We start from the raw sequence: 7,238 nt of genomic DNA, 5'->3' as shown, positions 1-7,238 counted from the left end.
TGTGGAAAGGGAATGATGAAGATAATGATTATAGTGAATATACATAAGTCTGTGGATTTATTAAATAGTGATAATTAATGATTATCTGTTTCTTCTTTAACATTTATAAGTAAACCAATTAACCACCTCATCGTTTCATATAGAATTGTAAAGAATGCTCTGGCCTTGAACCCCAATTAAAAAAGTAAAAGTAATTTAAAAATAAATATACGTGGAATTTTATTCATAATAAAATTAAAAATAAATTTTGAAATAATGAAACATGTTCACAAAAAGTAACGTACAACTCGGCTGCAAAAATTTGTTTATGTTGGTATATCCAGCACATATTAATAATAATAAGAATGCATCTTTTCCCAGAAACCAATATATATATAAAAAAAAAATATTCGGAAAATAATATATTATATTATTTATGCTTACTCTTAACCAAAAAAAGAATATGTAGAGCCTCGAAGAAAAATAATAATTTAATCAAACCGTATTTAATAAACTTCAAATATTTTTTTTTTAAAATACATAATTTCAATTTTAAACAAATCTGACCAGGGTTGGTATTCCAAATGCTCTCGCGGCAGTATCATCTCGCGTATTAACATACAAAATACACGAGAAAAACAGTTTTCTCGTGCCGCGAGAGCGGTTGAGAATAGCACTCCAGGGCGGCAATTATAAATGATATTTTTATCGATACATATCGAGACGGTATAAAGTAAAATCGATATTTATGTACGAAAAATTGTATATTTGTATAAAAATTTAAAATATCTGTTAAAAAATTGCATGCATATTTTATTTTTCATACACAAACTATTATTATATTATACATTTTTCATATTACTTTGTATATTAAATTGAAGATAAAAGTTAACATTTGCCTTATATTACAGGTTACCAATGAAGATATTATATTTAATTTTCATACGAATATGCACATTTTCGTGCATGAATATCGATTTTACTTTATACCGTCTCGATATGTACCGGTGAAGATAGCGTTTGTAATCGCGGCCCAGAGCAGTCAATTTTGTCGTTAATTATATTTAACGTAAAGAAATATTAAATCTGATAAATTTCATCTATGTTGAAGCCTCGCCGAAGCCACAAAAATCTATGAAATTCAATGTTGAAGCTGTTGTAATTAACTAATACCGCCAATAAAAACGTAAAATAAAAGTCTACTTTTTAACAAAAGCTCCGAAATGATTTGAAGAGACGCGTTCATAAAATTGTAAAGAAATATTTATGTTGAATGGGTAAGATTCATTATTTTCTCGTAAGTTGAACCGTCTATGGGAATCGTACTATAGAGAGAAAATTCCTTTAAAGTTTCGAACAAACTTTTCTAAAGATACCTTCTATAACATCCTCACGGGGATGAGGCGTTCTGTAAACTGTTACTTAAGTAAAGCCACCGCGACAAAAAATACAAGATATTATCACTTATAACCAGGAAATCCAATAGATAACGAGATTCATTATTTCGATAAACCTCCAATCACTCCCTTTGCGGTAGTCTGTAAGCCCAGTTCTAGAATTTTGAATTCAATACACCAGTAAAAAAATCAAGCAGTTTTTTTTCCTACCAAGACATGACAATATCGCCAAAAATATATGACAATCAGCATAGAAAAAATAAAACCCGATAATTCAATGAATAACAGTATGTACACATACATAAAAATAATGCAAATATACAAGAATAACATAAAGTTATATCTAAGTTTTTAAAAATAAAAGGAATATTTCTAAAATTAAACAGAAAAAAAGAAAAAACGCATTAATTTTATTTAGTTTGAATTAAAACATATTTCAGTTCTTATCCACGTTTTGTTTGAACAGTCTATGTTTCTACATGCATGTTTCGACATTTCTTTCAATTGTTGAATTTTAGACCTGAAGAGGTTAGGCTTTTCCTAACAATTTCAATTTACTTAGAATCCTCCAAAACACGTACGAGAACCATAATTTTTTTGTATGTATTTTTAAAACGTTGTTTTTAGTTCATCAAAACTATTTACTGTTTTAGTTTTAATGCTTGCATCATCTGGATTCAACACTCAATTTGGTGACTGACATAATATTATGTTGGCTTTAAAATATCTGTAATTCGTTTTTTCAATACAAAACATGTGTTATTCTTTTGTTTTATTACAATGAATAAAAACAATATTCCGTGGCAATGTAACTGGAACTGAAAACGTAGAAGGCTTCTCTATATTTTTTACTCTAGTTATAAAGGCAATCATTGAGCGTAATATTATTGTGATGTATGTAGGCAGTCGCGTAATCAGGGGGTTGATAGAACTTAGAATCCTTTTCAGGAATCGCAGAATCTGGGGGTAGAAACTAACACAATCACCACGACACGTCTTTATACGTACCAACGCCTGTGTATGAAATTTCTTTGATTTGTCGCCATTGTCTGGTTAGATAAAAGCGACACTTTTTGTATTCGCTTGAATAGATCTTTTATTATTCAAAGCGCGAATACAAAAGTAGACACGATGACAAAACATCGTTGTCATTTTGTTCAGTCGGAACAATTCCGCTCCCATTATTTCTCTAACAATATTAGCACCAAATCTGGACGGAGTACGTACTAACTGTGCTGATATTTGCCTTTTCGTCAAATATGCCACACAGCGAAACTACTTCGTGAAATTTCTCCTTTCTTGTTTACCCATTGGAATATCAAAACGTTTATCTATTTATTGAGTAGGGGTTAAGTTTATAGAACTCCATATGCTAGAATCTAAATATTTATATCATACACCAATTGAACGTAGCTATGCAGAAAGCAGCTAGCCATAGAAAAGTTAAACTGAGATAATAGCACCTTTGTGAAAAAGAGTGAACTATCATATCTACACAACAGCTGGAATGTTTTTGACTTTAACAAATGATAAACAATGAATACACTAGTATGTTTTACATTACTAACAAAAATCTAATTACGCATTTGACCAGATATAATGATTTTTAAAGTACCGTAATATTTTTCAAGTGCTGTGGATGTTTTCTGCAATGAGGAACTTTAGCCCTACGGGAAATTGGATACAAAAAATGTTTTCTTACGCGGGGTAAAAATTAGAGCATTAAATTGTATGGCAAAGTTTCTTGAAAATGTACAGAAAAAATAATAAAAAATATTTTGATAAAAACGCACTACTTTAAATGACGTCACTGGTTCATGTGAGTCAACCTATGATCTGAGAGCTATGGGAGATTTCCGGTCTGCTTGTCGCTTCTGGACCAATGGGAAGAACTGAATGAGAATAAGCGGAAATAAACCTCTGACGTTACATGCGGAGTTATTGCAGAAATACCAAACTTTAAAAATTGTAGCGCCGATAATACGATATATAAAAATTAAAAAAAAAAAATTGACTTAGTTTAACAGTCTATTAACAAACATTTTTTTTTTTTAAACCACTGAACTTCCTCATTTGAGAAATGCCGTTTTTGTGATCGACACCATTTTCAGAAGGTGATTATTACAGTTTTTTGTATGAAAGCGGTCTGGCTGTTTTTAGCAGAACATAGAATTGACATTACTGCACCCGATAACATCAATATCTCATTTTTTCAAAATTGTGGACTGGCTGCTTTCTGCTTAACTACGTTCAATTGAGTCTTACTAATTTAAGTTAAAATAAAAATAATCGATATGCTCGGTTGGATTCTATTTGCACTCGACAGATAGAAACTGCACAAAATATAATACAATGTGTAACTATTACGCCATATTTTTGTGGAGCAAAAATAGTTCTATTAATCTTTTCAAGCATAGATACCGCAGTAAATATTCGTTTTTAATGGTTTAGCCTTCCTTATCACCCTTTTAAAATTATTTTATTATATTGCACTATCGACTGTGTTTAAAACAAACGCTTAAAACCGCAATATTTTTATTTTTATTTTTAAAACATATAAACGTGTTTTTAACCAATGAGGAACTTCGGCCCTACGGAAAATTGGACACAAAAAATGTTTTCTTAAGCGCGGTAAAAATTAAAGCAGTAAATTGGACTACAAAGTTTCTTGAAAATGTATTGTTTCTGACCAGCGAAGTTTCTAAATAAAAATTATACATATCAAATTGTGGGACAACAAAAGGGTGTGTTTGTGTGTATAGATTTTAATAAAAACGAACAACTTTGAACGACGTCACCGGTTCATATAAATCAACCAATGATAAGAGAGCTGTGAAATATATCCGGTTTGCTTACCGTAAACGGACCAATTGACAGAACTGATAAAGAATAAGCGGAAAAGAACCTCTGACGTCATACGCGGAGTTATACAGAAATTCAAAACTTTAAAAAAATTATATCGCTGATAATATCTACGATTGAATTTTAATAAATTAAATTAAATTGAAAAAAAAACCGCTTTGTTATATATATATATATATATGTTATATTAACAAATAAAAAAATTAAAAAACCACCGAACTTCCTCATTATGGTCAATACGCATTCTGGCAAAAATATTTGAGCCGCAAATGCCTATTGACTCTTTTTTTGCCAATATATGGTAAAAACAACCTAACATAACCAAAATGGTGATTTGAAACCTTAGTCCTGAACACAATCGCTGTGATAGTTTAAGTTTAGTGCGTAAATTTATATTACGAAAAGCTTATTAACTCTTGTGTGGCTGTGATGTCACCCTAGTCGACATAGGACACAAGACTTGATATATCTCTCTTATTTTTTAAAATGATGAATTCGTATTTTTTGTAATCTTCAAATGGACATTTTCACACCGGATTTGGAAAGTGAATTTTGTACAACTATGCTGGATGTTAATACAAAAAAATATTTATCCTCGCTACGCGAAAAAAGAGTATCCGCTAATTCAGCAACACATATGTATAAGAAAGAGCACGAAGATAGAACTCATCACAAGGAAGACAGAAACGCTGTTCTATGGCAGGTGTTAGTGTGAAAGAGACAAAAACAAAAGTAAGTAAAGTGTAAAATAGATTCAGATTTCAGCCGGTTGATAACAGTGATGGGAAACGCACGCGCGTAATCTGAGCGGCGTATTTATGATTATTAATTTATTTTACTATGACAGGGCTAAATTATATGTTTATTTGCACAAATAATGGAAAAGGGATTATTAAACAGTATGTCTCCATGTTTTTTTTTTTTTCAACTTTTGAACTTTAAATTATTCCGTCTTTTACTAGTGGTAACACGATGTTACATCACCGCGCGCAAAGGGATTATTTATCACAGTCTTTTAAGAGTTAAAGGTATTATCTTAATATACCCATATTTCCATTTTTTGACACGTGACATCAACGCATAAAAATATGCTGTTCAGAAACTTTTTTTAATAGTTTCTTCTGAAATAATAAATACATATTAGTACCTTACAACAACGAGAAAGTTTAGGGCTAAGGGACATTGGATATAAAAAATGTTTTCTTACATGCGGTAAATATTGGAACATTTAATTGTACGGCAATATGTCGAAAATTTATGAGAAAATGAAAATACGTTTTAATAAAAACGAACCACTTTAAACGTCACAGGTTCAGGTGAAGATGTGTTTAGAATAGTCAATCAATTATTTTTTGTAATAGATTCATTGATAGATGGTTTCCGGGTAGCCATGTTTAGTGCGCTTTGATTAACGGGGTTCTCTTTTTAAATGTCAGTAAAATTACCGACTATAACTCGTGACGTCAAGGGCAGTATAATTTAGAATTTACAAATTTAAAAAAATCATAGCGATAATAATACGATACAAAAACCTTTTTTTTGTTAGTTTGATAGTAGTTTTAACAAATAAAAAATATATAAAAAACACTGAACTTCTTCGTTGTTGGGTTTTAAATTTAGAAATATGTATGACAAATTTATAAATTGAAAAAAATACAGAAAAATTGTTAAAAGAAGTACTCTGATGAAAATGATTTTTTATAAAATTAATAAACTCTGAGTAACGCGTAATGGGAAACTGCTATTTTTCATTATGTGAAATTTGCGAGCCTGTCACTTTTGCAAACAATGATCAGATTATTTTTGCGATAAATTGTCCTATTCATTTGGATGTCATCGTTTCATTTAGCAGCCATTGGATTATCGAGTTGTATTATTTGTTGTTGGTTGTCAGTTGTTATTATTCATTTTCTATTATAAATCTACACGTTATTCCTGCAGCATTACTATTGCATTGTGCTATCTCCTCTATTGTGCTACACTGCAGCTACTCTCGCATATTAAGTATAAAATATACGATTTGCAATTCGAGGCTTTCACTCAAATACATAACGTCAATTTACATACTAAAAAATACATGCATGGCATGATCATAATATCAGAGATAATCCGATTGTACTCATTCAAGGTATGCAGACGATACGGCGCTGATTGCCGAAATTGAAAATGGACTGAATGGAGCCTTAAGTAGAATGGAAATTATATTGACAACAAAGTATAAAATGATCAGAGAAACAAAGAACAAACTAAATGTATGATAAACATTTTACTAGGTAATACAAATATTAAACGAGTAAAGGAATTTGTTTATTTGGGCAGCAAAATTACTCAGAATGGTCGATCAAGATCAAAAATAGTCAGCCGGATAAAACAAGCAAGAAAAGCGTTTAATAAGAAATCTAAGATTTCTAAAGTTAATAATATAAGCTTAACACAAGAAAAAAACTTTATTAAAACTTTGGTCTGGAGCATGCTATTGAATGGAAGTAAAACGTGGACTGTCAGACAGGCAGAACGGAGGCGGCTGGAGACGTTTGAGATGTGGTGCTACAGGCGCAGTTGGGGATACATCGGTCGGAACATATTGGGAACACCGATGTAATAAACAGGGCTGGGGAGCCTAGATGCTTGCTCAATAAAGTTGCGCAACAGCGAGCCAAATGAATAGGCCATAACGTAAGACACCCAGGCCTGCTTCTTGCGTTGCGGAGGGCATGTGCGAAGGCACAAATTACAGAAGACGACCCCGTTTAAGCTACATGAACCAGATTATCTCCGGCATGCGTCGTAGCGGGTACGCCGAGTTGAAGAGACAAGCGGATGATAGAGACGGGTGGAGACTGACCATGCAGGAAGCAAACCAATCGCACAGATGTGACCCGCGATAAAGACACATTCAATCGCAATGCTGCCGCACTTGGTTATTGCGATTGAATACAAAAATGTATGTGACATTATCGTTTTAGATCATTTTATGCTTTTATGTGCATGCTCCTAAGT

Source organism: Micrasema longulum, unplaced genomic scaffold, assembly GCF_059751315.1.
Source record: "Micrasema longulum isolate JH-2025_06_02 unplaced genomic scaffold, ASM5975131v1 h1tg000138l, whole genome shotgun sequence".
NCBI lineage: Eukaryota > Metazoa > Arthropoda > Insecta > Trichoptera > Brachycentridae > Micrasema > Micrasema longulum.
This window is presented reverse-complemented; position numbering follows the sequence as displayed.